Here is a 16,992-nt window from a genome sequence, read left to right on the forward strand (position 1 = left end):
TGTTCTCGATCAGCTGATATGGACCTGTCAGCTGACAGTCCGTAACTTATATATATATATATATATATAATGTGTTAAAACACTCGGCTATCGTGGGGGATTTTATAGAATTGATAGTTCTGGGTAACCCCGGCCAGTGGCTCTTGTACCAATATTGTAACCCCGGCGCGAACCTAGCCCAACCTCTTATAATGCCACGTGGCAAAGGAAGGGCACTAAATATGTATGTATATACTACCAAAATGGTGGTTATGAAAATTATATGTATATGATGACTACGGTTAATGTTTTGACACATGTATATTATCAGTGAATAATGATCCATACATTGTATCCTAAACCCTCCAATCTCCCATCACCACCCATGAAGGATAGTGCCAAAACTAGAGGGTTAAAATAATTTCCACTAAAGCACATTTACCCTTCGTCGTAATCCCATGACCTCCTGTCCCACTTATTCCTGTCGAACAGATCCATTACTTAGGACTAAATCTGGACAAACGACTGACATGAAATCCTCATACAAGAATGAAAAGACACATTTACATTTACATTTAAACATTTACTAGACAAAAAGTCTAAACTTCCAATCCATTACAAAAGTGTGATCTAAATGACTATAATAAGGCATATCTGGACATATGGAGTTGAGCTTTGGGGCTCCATTAAATCAACGAATTCCCCCCGAATACAATTCTTACAGTTCAATGTCCTTCTTAAAACACTAAATGCTCCTTACTTTTTTACAAATAAAGTCATCCATCAGGGCCTCAATGTTCCTTATGTTGGCCAGAACCAGTTCTATCATCCTTCTATGATAAACTTCCCTACCACCCAAACACATTTGTGTCTAACCTTCTCCTTCATTACCTAATAATCCTCCTAGACATCTGAAAAGAAGATGTCCTCGAGTACTTCTCCTCTAGAAATGTTATTGGAGTTCTATCAATGGGTAGATTCTCCACAAGTTTGTATCATGTCATTTTATCACTAACAGCAAATTTACTTGTTGTATATATTTTTGTACAGTTGTAAATTATTTAAAAAAATTGAGAAGTTAATTTGGTTTTATATAAAGTGCCTAGATTTTTAAAATTCTTATTGGCCAGAGCTCAGGTTATTTTTTTTTTAATTTATATATTTTATGTTCATTTTAGAATCTTCAATTAAATTGTATTTGATGAATGGAAGTAAATTACTTTTTTTATTTTATAATAGATATAAGAACCAAAGGTAATTGATAGTTCTAATTTTTTTTTGTTATCTTAACATGTATTAGATAAGTTTAAATAAATATCGTTTGATTTAAAATAAGCATATACTTCCTAAAAAGACTCGAGGTAAAGAAAGCGAAAATTCTCTGAAATTAAATTATATAGGAAGAGTTCTTTGAACATGTTTTTTCTCGACAAGTTGGAAAGTGTTTTCGGTGAAAACAGAACAGAGTTAGAAGGGAAGTTGAAAACTGATGCGATGAAGTTCCCTTCGACAGGGGGATGGATGGGGAGGGGATCAAGGGATGCGAGAACTTGAATAACAGGATGAGGCTAGGTAAAGGCCTTTCCATGTCGTGCAACTTTAGAGATGATCGCGTCTCGATAATAATAGTCACTAGTTTCTGACATGTAACTTACACAATACTTAGGTAGGCCTTAAGTGAGTTTCATTCCAGTAATAAAGAGAGAAATCGCCAATTCTGCCCAAATACATCGGATAAAAAAACATATATTAGCAAAGATATAAAAATTTATTTTCTACTTTTTCTTTTTTCAAACAGCAATTAAAAATAACATAAATACAATATTGTAAGAAGATAGTGGTGGTCAATAAAGGTATTGAAATAGTAAAAGAAAACTATTTATTTTTAACCAACGTTTCGCCCCCCTTTACAGGACTAAATGAAAAAACAAAACAAGATGAAAACATTATATAATTGACAAAACATTAAAATAAAAACATAAAAAAAATTGTTATATTTATAAAGTATATAAAAAATTATAATAATAACAATATAAGGAAATATAAATTTAGGTGGACTGGAAACAAGTTCCTAATGCATATAACCAGGTGTGGTAAATAAAAATCTAAAATAATAAATTGTAAATGAGTACTAGTTATAAATATAGTAAAGTGGTAAAACATAAAAAGATATATGATTTCAATTTAATTTTCATTACATTTGTGCAACGGATTGAATGTGTGTTGCGGATCACTTGAGAAAGGGGGTATGGGAGAGTGGAATAGGGATTGAGGACAAAAAAGGGAAAGAATAAAAAGGAAAATGTAATATAATTTTGTGTAGGAAGAAGGATATAATTTTTTTAAAAAAGTAATATTTGAAATATCCATATCCTATATCCCATATCCCTATTTCCACTCGTAACTGTAACTCGGCACTAACAATTTTTTTCCCAATAATAATAAAAGAATTAATTTATAAAAGAATAAAAAAAATGTTGATTTTTGGGAACAGAGGCATGAGCATGACCAGCGCACTACCCGACTGCTCCCGCAACCCGTTTGCCAGAAATGGAGGGGGATTAAAAAAAAAAAAAACTAACATCGGCGAAACCAAAAACTACCTAAAAGCCTAAATATTACAACATAAATTATCCATAACTCCCCATAACCAACTCGCATCCAAACTCTCTGAGCATACTATGACTTTAAACCATAATTTTGACTTTGAAAAAGCCTTCATTCTTACTTTTATCCTTTTTACAAATTACTATATCTCACCTATGCCATATTTGCTTCACCTATTCTTTTTATTTAATTTATAATCTTAACACTTTCTTGAGACTGGTAATTTTTTTAAAAATAAATAATTTAATTTCTATCCATTTCAGTCTCAAAACCTTTTATTTTTCTTATAAGTCCGACGTTTCGGCCAATCCGGCCAACTTCAGGGACAATCTACTTAATACAATTTTGGAATTATATAATTTAAAAACTCTAACTCCATGCAGAGTTTAACAATTCAACTTGTCACAACTCACAAATCAGGTTGTTGTAATAAAGTTTTTAAGGAATAGTGACAGTGATAAATGATTTTAATTCTGGTTTTAAGTGAATATTGACTAATTAGAAATTGTTGTTTTGACGTGGGCAGAATAGCCTGCATGGAGTTAGAGTTAGAGAACATCTACCAAAGCAGATGATCCGTCCAAGACGGACAAGTTTGCAATGTCGGAATGGTAATTACGTCGATACATAGCACTGCAACGAACCAGGCGCTCTTGGACCTACGCCCCAAACCGAACTTATAGTATAAAGCTTAAATATTTCATAGTAAATAAAATAGAATAAGAAATTTATTTTATTTATTTAAGAGATATGTTTTTCTTAATCAAATTCCGTTTCATAATACTGAAATGATGAAATCGTAGATAAGTAATAGGAACTAAATATTTTCACTCCTAACACGCTAGAGTCTCAAATATTTTTTTAATAACCTAGATGATTTTAGATTTTACATCCATTCTTTGATATGAAATATTCATTATAAATTTAGAATTTGGACTCATAAAGTTTTCCAATATCCTTTCTCTCATCCGAAGCAGAACTGAAGCTAAACAACAACTGTGCGACACAGCCTCCTTTATTAGCGGTTGGAGAAAATTTGTAAGGCCGTGAAGGAGAGAAGAGCTGAATACTTATCAGGCTATAAATCTAGAGCGCTCTCCCAACTTCGCTAGGGGGGGACTCCTCACGCCGAATTTGGTAGAGTCAGCATAACTCTCTGCTTCTACTGCTCTAGGCTTATCTCTCTACTACTCTCTGGTGTTGTTTTATCTAAAGACTTCTGTACACCAATAAGAATTTTTTTACTATTATTATTATTACTATTATTTAATTATTAAAGGATCATGAAACTACAGAAAACCTTGCTCGTACTAATGTTCATTCTTATAAACCGAGACAAAAACCTCAGCCTCAGGGAAGTAGCTAAAAGACCTGTGAAAATTTAGCAGGGAATTAAAAAAAATAAAAAAATCTTAACCTCATTTTTCAGGACCATGCTCAACCTCTAGGTTTCTATCCTCCCCTCTCCCTCCCAATTTAGGGTACCCAAATAATATACTCCATCAATCAAAATTTACACAAGCATGTTGTTCAAACAATGTGCTGTTGTAAATCGGAAATAAATGCTCTTAAAAAAATGAGTACATTGTATTTGAAGATAGAGAAACCGGAAGTGTAGCTCAAACAAATACAACATAGTAATAATATTCTTAATCAAAGTTTTTTCACATCAACATCTTACTAAAAAAGTCAGGAAAGAATTTTTACTTAAAAATCAATAAAGTATGGTTTGAAATTAGATAATTATATAATTTTTGACATTATATAATATTTCAATATTGAGAAATATAAAATTCTGTCTTTCTTGGGAGCTTCAACCATTGTCGTTATCGCTTCAGTAAGAGACCTTTCATTCAAATCCTTTGAGGACATGGCCATCCCCAATGTACGCTATATGTTGTCACATATCCCTAAACTGCAGAGTCCAAGGATCGGTACACCGCACTAAATGGCTTCTGAGCTGCTTAACAAACCTCCGTGGTAAATGAACAGTTTCACATTTTTGTGAGCTAAAACAAACGGTGTATTAAAAAAAATTAACTAAACTGAATTAGGTGAATGGCACAATTCTTCCTCATATAATTAACAACGTTTCGGGAAATATCTCCCAACATCAGGTTGCTATAAAACCAAATTCAACAAAAACCTATAACATGCGCTTACAACACTACTAATATCTAAAAAATTAAAAACAAGAATTGATCAACATAAGATCAATTGTAAAAATATAAAAAACATCAAAATTACAACATTGGCACAACATAGTATTAAATACAAACATCAGTTTGATTTCAATAATCCAGAAATATTAGATATAGTTAAGAATAGTAGGAATAGAAAAATAATAGAATCAGTACATATTACAAAAAACATTGACAAAGCAATCAATTATAAAACAGATACAAAAACTTTAGGCACAAATTATATGGATATTTTAAATAAATTAACTTTTTAGTTTTTATGTGGTTTTATATAATCTAGAATTAATTTAGTCATTTTTATTTGCTATTTTATAAATAAATTGTTTATAATTATAAAAGAAAATAGTTTTTTTATAATAAAGAGAAAGAAATGGTTTTTTGAAAATTGTTAATTTTAGTTTAATTGTTCATCTTTGTGGTAATAGAGTTAAGAGATAAGTGTTTATAATCTATATGTGGTTATCATAATGAAAGATAACCTCCAGGAAGGTAATTATTCTCCTAATAATGTATAATTGTTAATAGTAAAAAAAAGTTTTTTATCAATTAAATGACAATAATATTATTAAATATTAGCAATAATGACAAAATAGGAGATAATTATACGTTATGTATAAAACATTTTTATCAGGTAAATAGTTTTGATGTATATATAATATACTAGTAGTGTTGTAAGCGTATGTTATAGGTTTTTGTTGAATTTGGTTTTATTGCGACCTGAAGATGGGAGATATTTCCCGAAACGTTGTTGATTATATGAAATAAATTATTGCAGTTGAAAAAGGAAGAATTGTGTTATTCACCTAATTCAGTTTAATTCCAGAGACTCTTACAGTAAAATATCATAAAGTTTAAAAATTAACTAACGTATTTATTTATTCTATGCACTATAGTATAACAAATATTGTAAATTACGTGTTAAACAGATTTTTTTATTTTATTGAAAAAATATATAATGAAAATTAACTAGGTATTATGGATAGCTATTAAGTTGCTGATTCTGTTAGTATATCCATGATTGATATAATTGAATAAATAACTATCAGTCATAGCAGGACTCGAATTCGGGCCTAGAATATAAGAACACATTATGAATTTCATTCCTGCCAAGAAAACAACAGTTTAAGCTGTCATGGGATCGGTAAAGATCGAGTCGTCTCGCATTTCCAGTTTGAATTTGAATTTTTCTTTAGTTATTAATAAAATTCTTAAATATATTGTATTTATCCTTTGCTAACATTGAAAAAAAAATTTATTTAAATAAACAAAACTGAAGGTACTTTTGAGTGATATTTTTTGAAAATTCAGCACTTACACCCAGTTAGATTATTTCAATGGCGAGAAAGCCTATCATATAAATTCAATGGAATACATTCTTTTTTAATTTTGATGATATAAATATTAATTTTTCCATCATTAAATTAATTTTTTCGTTTTAACGTTATTCTGATTCATATTAGTTAATATGATTATTGTTCTCTCATTATTTTGGTTACATCTTTCAAGATGGCCCCTGAGTCCATACGTATAAATACATAAAAGAAACTTACACAAAAAATGCTCTAATATGTAAACTTTTATGGGAAAATAGTCTTTCTGGTCTATCAAAAATGTGCAAAAAGGTTTTTTTCCAATATTAAATTGGATGTGGCTGAAAAAAACAACGCGAAAGTGAAATATTGAAATCAAATTATTAGCCTTGCTGTGCATTTTTATGACAACTTTTTCATCTTTACGAACAAATAGTACAACAACTTATACATTCAAGTTAATAAAAAAATTAAGTTACATTTTAAGTTAGTAAAAATCTATCTTGAACAAGTTTCGGAAAATAGAATTTTTCAGGTACCGCATGTACGGAATACTATCAAAAGCTGAGTCTGGAAATTTATTTTCTTCATGAGCTTTATATCTGAAAAACTTAATAAGTGATTTAAAAATTAAAAAATAGTTTTGAACATATATTTTACTTATCTACCCATAACTCGCTGTAATTTTGTTCCGTGTTTTATACTGAGACACGGTGTATAAACATAGTTTGCATTTCACACCCTTAGACTACGCCTATGGCTAGTCTTTCGCGGCACACTTTATAGATAAAAAGTAGATCCTATTTGCTGAAATATTGGCCAACCCTCTTCATAGATATTTTACGGATTTTATTTTATTAATATGAATTTGATCAATAATTTCTATTATGACACGATACGAAAATAAATAAATAAATACAAACTATGTTTGTAGCGTGTACATAAGATTTAAAGATTTTTTTTTCCTCTTTTGGTGATTGGAATGACATTTGAACATCAACATTAAATTGTGTTGGTGAGCTTTGGGACCAACCCTCAAATCCTAGTTTCTAATCTTGCATCCATTTCCATCTTGACAATCCTCCGAGGCGCCTGAAAAGAAGATGGCTACGTTACCTGCTAATGTAAAATGTCATTAGAGTGCTACCAATAGGTAGTTTCTCTACACGCCTGTAACACTCCATTTTAACTAAGATCAAATTAACAGAATATATTATATAATCTCTATATATAGAGAGAAATACTTTATCTATCTATGCTGCCTAAACACATCAGGTTGCTATCTCACACAGCATACTTATCAATCCGTAATCGGACATATATAAATTACACATACATGGTATAATCAGAAAAAAAGAGATACAATAATAAGATATAATAAACAATTTTTTTCCCCTACAGTTTCCTTTTACAATCAATTTCGGTCTGTACAACAAATACAAATGTTTCAATTCATTCCTATTTTTCTTTCTCATTTCTGCTCCTCCAATTTCACAATTTTTTAATTCACCCGATCAACAAATTCGCTCTCCTGAATTCACCCTCCTAGATCCTCTTCAGTGACCCGCTAAATAAATTCAATATTAGACGGTAATGTGAGATCAGATCATCATTCATTGTCACAGCAGTAGATCAGTTTAACAAAAACAAACCAATAGATACATTTTACGAGAATAAGACTAACACACAGATTAAAAGGAAAATATAATAAAAACCGGTTACAGGAAACACTTGAATGGATAAATAAGTTATTAAAAAAAATAGTACTAATAAAATAAAATAATTTAATGAATAAACACGTTAAAACACACAAATAGAGAGGTCAACATATTAAAATAAATAAATAAAACAAAGAATAATCTCCGAGCTAATTCCTATGCAGGTGTATGATCCCTAGGGTGTGCAAAATAATATTTTCTGCCAAGATCGCAATATCCCCGATGCTAACACCTAGGCCTTCTAAGAAGCTCCTTGTTCCGCGAGATCCAAACCAGAGGCTGTTTGAAAAAAAGAGGCTAAAAAAAGAGAGCTGTTGAATCTTTGTTATTACTGGACCGATTTACGTGGGGCTTTTTGCTATATGTTCCATTTCAACGTAGGAAGGTTTAAAGATGATGAAAGCATGACATTTTTGAGTAGAAAAAAATTATAAACAGAATTAGACGGTAGTTAGTAAATTAGTTCGGTAAATTTTGTTTTCAGAAAAAAGAAAACCATATTCTTTTTAAGGGTTGTTCCAAACTACTAAATACCTATTTTGGAAGAAATTAAAAATCATTCATTTTTCACTTCGATTCCATCCGTGCATTCCCCCCCCCCCCCATTTTTCATATAATCGTTAACAACTCCTCTTTCTTTCATCTGATTCTCATGTTAATAGGGCCGTTGGAAAGCTGAATGTCTGCTCTTATAGCCGAAATCAACAAAAGCTATATTTGATGCTTTTTTGAGGGCAAAATGTGGGTTTCAAATGAGGGAAAAAATCTCACGTTTTTATTTGATATCTCCGGTTCTAATTTGTCTTTGTGCCTTTTGGTGAAGTTTTTAGAGCCTTAAACAACTGCCAAGTTTGGTGTAGATCGGTAGAGTAGTATTGAAGTTATTTTTAAAATTACGAGGCACAGGGAGAGTTTTGGTTTTAAATCTGTTTATGTTTTCCGTAATATACATAAATATCTGCTCTTTTAACATTAAGAATGCTAAAAACGAATGTCATGGCATATATTGGTTCAATTTATGTTACCGAATTATAATAATAAACTATACCTACATGTTTAATTTAACTAAATACAATAATTTAAATCAAACTGTCATAGTATAATTAAATCTAAATACATCCTCAAATATAGCAATAACGAAGCATTGCCGGGTTAGATGTATAGAGTATATAATAAAGATATTGAAAAAAAAAAAAAATTGTGTTGGAGGTTTCTTGAGATATGGCCTCGAGAATATCTCATATAGAAATATTCTTATAGTGCTAAAAATGGGTAGTTTCTCTACATGTCTGTATCACACCATTATCTGAGATCAAATTTACCTGATGTATTTTTATGTAAATACAGTAGTAAATGTCAATTAAAAAAAAAAAAGAAAAAAAAAAAGGTTAGTATTGACCAAATAAATTTAATAGTTTTCCCTCTTTCCTCTGAGCCTCTATAGAAGCCCTGCCCTACAAATATTGACCACCTTCCATAGAAGTCATATCTCGGACGAAGCTCTAAGTCAGGAGAATGACTGCTCCGAAGTGGGACTTAGGGGCTAACTTGGAGCATCATAAGTCCCCCTAACTTATCTCATTAACCAACTCCAACACACGGCTCCCCTTTCCCCGCTGGGGCAAAAACTGAGCTTGGGTTTTAGAGGATCCATTCCAGACATCGTCCGATCTTAGCCTCCAAGTTTGTTCAAGTCTTAGTCCCAGGATTGGAAGAAAGCCCTACTTTATCGGAGCTAAGGTTTTAATCAACCTATCCCTATCCCTCGTTTTAGAATTTCTTTTTTATTAATATATTTTTATATTGTAATATTAGATTCTGTCTTATATTTATAGGCAATGTTTATAAGGATCATAGAGCTCCTTAGATAGTTTCCTGTTCCAAATTTTCAAAAATAAAACTCCAAATTATATTTACGATATCTTTATGAAACAAATTCCTATTCCAAATCACATATTTAAAAAAAATAGCAATTTCTCATTCCATTCCATAGAAAATCTCGAAACCATAAATCATTTTTAATTAGCAGAATTCGTTTATGGAAGGAAATCCTAGGAAAAAATCAAAATCACACAATGTCAAGTCACAAGGATTCATTTTGGATATGACGTGGATTTTGCTTCGTGTTGTCAATAGTTTTAAAAATGTTTTAAACTGTATAATTTTCCTATTTCGTTGAGAAAAAATGTTTTTCTTTTTTCTTCTTTTTTTTGTTTGTTAAAGAAAAATATTATTTTGTAATTCATTTGTATTTATAAGAATATTATTTTGTTTATTCAATATTTCCATAGAATATTATATTGTACATTTTATATTGATTTAAGAAGATGTTAATTCAATTAATAAGTATTTGAATGAATGCTATTTTATATTTATAATATTTCCTATACTTTATTTTAAATAATTTTTAAAAAAAAATTTTCTGGTTTTCTTTTTTTTTTTTTTTTGTTTTGTTTAAGAAGAATTTTACTTTGTAATTAACTTGTATTTATAAAAATATAATTTTATATACTTAATATTTCCAGAGGGTATACATTTTTATATGGATATTTATTTTATATATATGGGAGCGCAGAGGCACCATGGTGAGGCACGATACTAATTCCAAGGACCCACGTTCGAATCCGGCTGATTAAAGAATTTTTTTCTGTTACACTGTAGCCGTGAGTCAACCCTGTGGGTTCTAGAATCCTCCTGGGGTCCGCTCAGCCTCATGATGTGAGTGAGTACCCCTAATTGGGTAAAAATGTGATGATTGAACGTGATTCTGACCAAATCACCTCCTTGCACAACCGTTGGTCTAGTAACTGTACTTCCTTACAAAGTACTAAAACCTTGACCCTTCATGTGAATGACCTTATATTTTTGTGTTATTAATTTTTTTTTCTTTTTTGTTGAAGAAGTTAACATGTTTATGAATATTTTTATTTCTTGTTCTTGTTTTCATGTGTAACTTATTTTGAATCTAGAAACCTAAATAATTTATATTGCTCAATGAGACTCTATAGACTCAGAGCGTGACATGGTCATATTGTAAATTTTAATAACCAAAACCAATAAAATCTCTCTCTCTCTCAATAAAAATTATATTAGTATATTAGCATATGAAATGCTTCCACAATTATTTTTAAATAACAAATTTTCAAAAAAAGATATATTTAATTTTGACAAAAAAACTCCTCAATTAAGTACTAAATTTAAGGCGCCTCATGGATTGTATTTTTGTTTTATTTTTATAATTCTTTATATTTCTTTCTTTTAGAAATCTGCGGAAAAAAGGCTATTTGTAGGTAATGAAATTTCACTTAAAATAAAAAAATAAATGACATATGAGAAAATGTATAGTTACCAGTTTTATAATATAATACTATGTTGGAAGACTTTGGTAATATGGGTGTATGTAGAAAACTGTATGCCATAATAAAATTTAAAAAAACAAACTAAAATAACATTTCTAAAGAGATGAAATATAGAGGACACATTAAAAGAGGCTATAAGAAGAGACCAACTACAGCAAAATGGCGGGAGGTGCTGGGCCGACGGCGCCGAAGAATACAAAGGAAATGCAATCGGTCCAAAGTGATACATCACAAAGAGATAGCATCTCCTCCTCTCCTCCTATAGTTCAATGCAATTCTAAATAAGATCTAGGAGGCACTCGCTGACTGATGTCCTCCATTTTATAGGCCTATCTCTTAGCTCCGCCTTCAAGATCTCACTATTTATATTCCTTCATTTTGGAACAAGTTGAGGAAGAGTGGGCGGAAGGAGGAGGGGAACATTTATTCTTTTGAGGAGACTTATTGTCGATTTTATTTATTTACAATACTTTTCAGTGGGTAAAGTATCTGAAGTTGTGGTTACAAAAGGTGTAGAGATTTAGACACACAGAGTTGACACTACATAGCCAAGGTGTAGTACAAATAATGATGAGTGATGGTTCCTCTACTTCTGAACCAAAGCCCTTTCATCAAAAATCACTTTTCGCCAAATACCTTTGAAGATTTTTCCAGTAAGCAAGCAATACATTTTGTATAAAGTCTCCGTTCACTGCCTTTATATTTGTAAAGTAGTAAGTAAACATAAAAAAAATTAAACATTTACATGAGGTGCTTAGTTCTATTACAATCTTTTCAAAATAAAGTCGTAGGAATCGCAGTAGATGCTCCTTGGTTTGTAAGAAACAGCTAATTGCATCGGGAATTACAAATGGAGACAATCGAGGATTACATAAAAAAAAAGTTCACGAAGTTCCACTCATAGTTACCGACAGTTAAAGGAGCAGTGACCTACAACTTGGGAAACCCAACCACAACCCAACTACTGAAGCCTAGGCTGCTGCTGGACATCCTGTTATAAATTCTATATTTATCAGTTGTTTAATTGTTACTATAAAGTTTTATTTTATCCTAATTTCTTTTTTTTCCCCTTGATGTTTTTCTTAAATTCACTTCTTTTTTTTCGCTTATAAGGCAATTATTTATTTTGTTAAATCCATAAATGTCACTGTTTTTGTTATCAACTTGACTTTTATCTTTATCTTTTATTAAGAAATATTATTTTAATATATATATTATATCTTTTTTTTAATTTATAACATTGTATATAGTTAGGGGGTCTGTTGTATGAGACTATACCCCCCATAATCAATTGTTAAAGAGAAATGTTCCTCTTACATTAACTATGAAAGGTTACCAGGCCGATCTGGTATTAAAATAATAAAAAAAAGGTGCTTAGTCCTGGGGAGGTTGCTATAAGTGAACAATTCTAATTGTTAAGTATATTGATAATATATTACCAATAATTTACAAAAATCATATAAATCTGGATTTTCTCTTTAGGAAGTATGGTAAGTCAATTATACAATTTTTTTGAGGTTAATAAACTTCCAATTTGAATGTAATTTATTTTAAATTAACATATTGTAGCACAACGTTTCGGGACTATTGTCCCATATTCATGTACTTTCAAACTTCAAACAACAATAATCCACCATAATAACAATCTTCATCCATATGTATTATAATTCATACAATTATATTCACCCCATAATTAGTCAAAATTTGAATTTCATATAAGAAATCATGTCATATTTACATTGCTTTACACTGTTCTCACTTATATTGGTGCATTCTTTACTTCTCTTTAGCACAACCATTACTCTATATTTCTTGCTACCTCTTTGGACCTTATCTCATGTCCAATGTGCTGTTTGGCTACCTTCCTATTTATATGTCCTGCTTTGAATTTTAAATTAAACTTAGTGATTTTTTTCTAAACCCGTTTATTTTTTCTGATTTTTTATGTTTATATTTTGAGTATATTTATAATGTCGGCGTTATGTGTATTTAAGTGTTTAGGTCAGTTTTGTAGTTTTGCTGTGTTTTGTATGTTTTTGCTATGTGTATGGCTTCCAGAAATCTTCTGCTTTTTGTGTTTTGTGCTGTATCTATTATTTTAGGGTTTTCAAAGTTAAATTCATGGTTCAATTTTATGCTGTGGTAGGCCAGAGCTGTGCAATTTATATTTTTAACGTTTCTACAATTGGTTGCATATTGCTTGATTATAGTTTCCAGCTTTTTAGATGTTGCACCAATGTAAAAAAAAATTATTAATCATATAAATCAATTCATTGAAATATTAAATTCTAAATCTAAACTCAAATTTATATATGACATAAGCTTGTGATTGAAAACGTTCAGTGTTATCGTCTTTACCTAGGATTCCAGTCCGGTTCTTGCCTTTATTTTTCCGTCTGACTTTGCTTTGACTAGTCGGATTTTAATTTTTATTTAAAATTAATTATTATATTTCCTTATCTACGTTTATAATTAAAAATTAAAAATTAATTAGTCTGATCAATGTGAATATACCATTACGTTTTCCACATCTAATAAGCTAATCACTTTTAAGTTTTCTGGTTAATGGTATATGTAAAAGCAAAATTGAAAAATTAAATGAAAGAATAAAAACATTCTTTCATTTAATTTTTCACTCCTTTCTACTCCTTTCTACTCCTCCTTATACTCCTTTCTACATTGTGCTTTTCATATTTTTTTTAAACTTAAAATTTTGGTAATTTTAAAAAGTCAAAAAATTGAATTCCATCCTTCATCATAGGAATATAAAATCATTTTTTTTTTTACATAGCTCTTCCGTTGTAGACAAAATTTTGGGTTTTCAATCAGGGTAGTTTAGATTTTTATTTTTTCATCAATTTTGTTCAAACAAGGTTAGATAAGGGTTTCATCTGTCTTCTCCACGCTTCTCTTGTGCCTCTGCTTTCCAGATGTCTGCATGCTATTCTTTCGCATTTTTATTGATTCTATTTATCTTCTGTCTCTGGCCTCTCACGTGATCTCTTGCCTACCATAGTAGAATTACACGACATTGTTGTGTAGAGGCAACCTGATGGATTGCTTCGAGCCTCACGTCCCCATCCATCTTAACGCCATTGGCTTAATTAAACTTTACTGGTAAATTATTGTTGGATTTCGATGGTTTAAACACATTTTTTTATGGCGCTAAATCTAGTCTCCAATTATTAACTGCGAGGAAGATAATGTACATTGTTTCTCTCCCGTAGCGAATACTAGCTTCTGAATTATTTTTCTAGTCCATTCCTCCTTCCCATATCTCCTTATTATTCAGACGGCGATGTCCTCTCCCTGTGATGATTGTTAAAGGATGAGACGCGGCTCCCAGTCCCCAAAGTATTTAAGTCCTGTAAGTCCTGAGGCTCCTGCGACATCTCTCGTTAGAGAGGTCCTCCCCTAATAGCCAATCAGCCGATCGCTAAGCGCTCTGGAGTAGCTCCCTCAGGATGGACGTGTTGTGAATCCTCTCTGTTCGAGGAGGACCTCATCCTAAAGGAAAACAAGGATAAAGTAGGACTCGAAGCTAATGGTCTGCGAGCCTGTTCTAATCAGAACCCCTACCTCTCCTTCAATTTGTCTTCTAAGTATTTTTTTTTTCTAAAAAAAAGAGAAAAGATGTGTATTATAGTCCGATTTTTTTTTCTCCTAGAAAATCGTCTATATTATTAATACAAGAACACTCAGTGAACCGTTGGTTCGATTCTCATAACCACAGTGAGGTGGAAAACCTATTATTTCGAGGAGTTGGAAAATTCTTTCAGTTTTCCAATTGATAAATCGATAAGTCACCAAAAATACTGCTATAACATACTATATTCTAATTATTAAAGGTATTTAAACCTATTTAACCCAATAAAATTATCTTGAATCAGTAAGAAAAAAAAATAAATATTTTGTTAGTGGATATCTTCGGAATGCAGGTTTAAGATTTTTTTTATTAATAAAATATTCTTTTTTTAAACTTATTTATTGATATTTGCAACTGTATTAAAATATTTATTAGAAGTAAATTTGGTGTTAGTTATACAATGGTATGAAACAGCCATGTGGTGATTCTACCCATTGATAGAACTCCAATAATGGGCAATCTGCTTTTCTGACGCCTTGGAGGATTATCAGGTTAAGGTTGCGTAAAAGGAGAAGCCAGGTTAGAAACAAGTGGGCTCAGGTGCTTGGGAAGTTTATCATGGAAGGATTGGTATAACTTTTTTTTTATTTGTTGTAATTTACAACTGTACAAATAATAAATATAATAAGTAAATATGTGGAATGTTTTATTTACACTTGAAAATCATGGGAAGGAACCACTCATTGGTGGTACTTCAAGCATTAATTTAAATTATAAGGTCCCGAGGCCATCTTCTTGGTATAACGTTAAATATTGATAAACTAATTTACTAAAACCAATCTATCTGTCGATCTAAATACATATACAGTATTAAGTACCGAGTGCTTAATTTTTGACGGGAGGAGATCCTATAGATTTTAACGGTAATTTTGATCTCTATAATTATTAAACATTCTAATATCTAAACTAAACATTCCTTACAAACTAAATAACTAACTCCATAAATGTATAAAAGCGCTCAGAAAATAATTTATTAGAATTGAAATCAGATAACGCAATAAAATGCTTTATAGCATCCTACAGAAAAAAATAAAATGGGCTAGGAGAGGATATAAAAGGCGTCGGCAATGGCTCCTTGGATCAATATTTAATTAAATCTTTTAAAAATTTCTGCTTCGCCTTGGTGAGGATATTAAAATTTCAAAGGACTCCTTCAGCCGTCTGTGGAGGAGTCCTCAGCTAACTTCCAGGACATTATTCATCTTAGTCCTTGTCCATCTTTTATTTATTCATAGGATTATTCTGGTGACTGTTAATAGTTTAACTATCGAAGCAACCATTATATATACTTAATGTTTATTTTACGATATATGTGTATATATAAATAAATCTGTACCACTAAAACCCATAAAGGTAGGTACAATATTTACAAATAATAAACGATTATGTTTAATATTGATATTATCTATACTACTATAATTGTGAGAGTAGGTACACCATTGGTAAGGCGGCAATATATTACTGACTCCAAGGACCCGGGTCGAATCTGGCTATGGCAGATAATTATTGTTACCTGTAACCGTTGAGTTAACCCTGTGTGCTCGGGAACCCTCCGGGGTCAACCCAGCTTCATAAAGTGAGTAATTGAGTAAAACTGTGATGGTCGAGCGTGATTTTGACCAAATAACCTCCTGGCACAACCCTTGGTCTAGTAACAGTACTTCGTTAAAAACTACTGCATGGCCCTTCATGAGTTGTAATAGTGCAGTTTTAATTTTCTTTTTTTAAATACTATTATAATATTAGTTCAGTTCAGAGAAGTAAAACGTGCTTCAATAGAAGGGTTTTAAATGAGGGAAGGGTGAGATATAGTGTATGTTAGAAGGAATGGAGTTCCAGAGATATGGAGCTCAGGTGAAAAACGATTTATCAAACGCAGCAGTTCGGTGAGGTGGAGGGTAGATGTCAGATAAACGGGACCTGGTTGTACCGGGTTGGACTGAGAATTTGAAATGCACGTTTTCTAGGATATAGGAGGGGCGTTGAGTACTAATTACTTGGAATAAAAAGGAAGCTAGGAAATACTGGGATTGGAAGGATGGATAGAGCCACATAAGCTGGGTGTAATACTGGGTTATGTGGGTATCTCTGCTAATCCCGCAAATAAATCATACTGTGCAATTCATAAGACGTTTATGCTTAGCTTCCACCGTACAGAGTCCATAGTCAGAG

The 16,992-nt window shown here is 31.2% G+C and overlaps 1 protein-coding gene across 1 annotated transcript in view; it reads left to right on the forward strand.

Annotated features, from left to right (window-relative positions):
* LOC112211024 (uncharacterized) overlaps positions 1-16,992 on the forward strand; it is a 138,095-nt gene that overhangs the window by 87,981 nt on the left and 33,122 nt on the right. The gene's annotated exons all lie outside the window — the stretch shown is intronic.

This window comes from Halyomorpha halys, unplaced genomic scaffold (genome assembly GCF_000696795.3).
Source record: "Halyomorpha halys isolate HHAL.00 unplaced genomic scaffold, Hhal_1.1 Scaffold1734.1, whole genome shotgun sequence".
NCBI lineage: Eukaryota > Metazoa > Arthropoda > Insecta > Hemiptera > Pentatomidae > Halyomorpha > Halyomorpha halys.